We start from the raw sequence: 638 nt of genomic DNA, 5'->3' as shown, positions 1-638 counted from the left end.
CGATATCCTCCTAAATAAAAGTCCTTTCTATAAATAAGTAGCTTAGTTAATGGATGACTCATATATACAGTTGGAAATTAAAATTCTAGCTCAGGGTGAGCTGAAAGGAATTCCCATCTATTCCCAAAATATACTCTTTATAACGAAGATTTTTATCAACTTTTAGCATGGTATACATATATTTATAATTATGCATATAGATTATATATATATATATCCTTTTCTCTTTTTTTTTTCATTTTTTTTATTGGATGATTTATTTACATTTCCTATGTTGTCCCCTTACCCCATCCCCCACCACCCCCTCGGAACCCCCAATCCCCTTGCCCCTCCTCCTTCTTCTCTGTGGATGTAACCTCTATCTACACCCCCCCACTCCCACCTCCCCACCCTCAAAATTCCCACCCCCTGGGGCATCCAGCCTTCATGAGGTCAAGGTTCTCTTCTTCCACCTATGCCCAGCAGGGCCCTCCACTTTTACATATTCAGCTGAAGCCCTGGATCCCCCCCTAAGTGCTCCCAGGCTGGTGGTTTAGACCCTGGGAGCTGTGGTTGGTTGGTATTGTTGCTCTCCTCATGGTGCCACAAACACTTTCAGCTCCTTCAGTCTTCACTCTAACTCCTCTATTGAGAACCCC

This window comes from Grammomys surdaster, unplaced genomic scaffold (assembly GCF_004785775.1).
Source record: "Grammomys surdaster isolate TR1022 unplaced genomic scaffold, NIH_TR_1.0 126546, whole genome shotgun sequence".
Taxonomy (NCBI): domain Eukaryota; kingdom Metazoa; phylum Chordata; class Mammalia; order Rodentia; family Muridae; genus Grammomys; species Grammomys surdaster.
The sequence above is the reverse complement of the archived record's forward strand: the minus strand, read 5'-3'. Positions refer to the sequence as shown.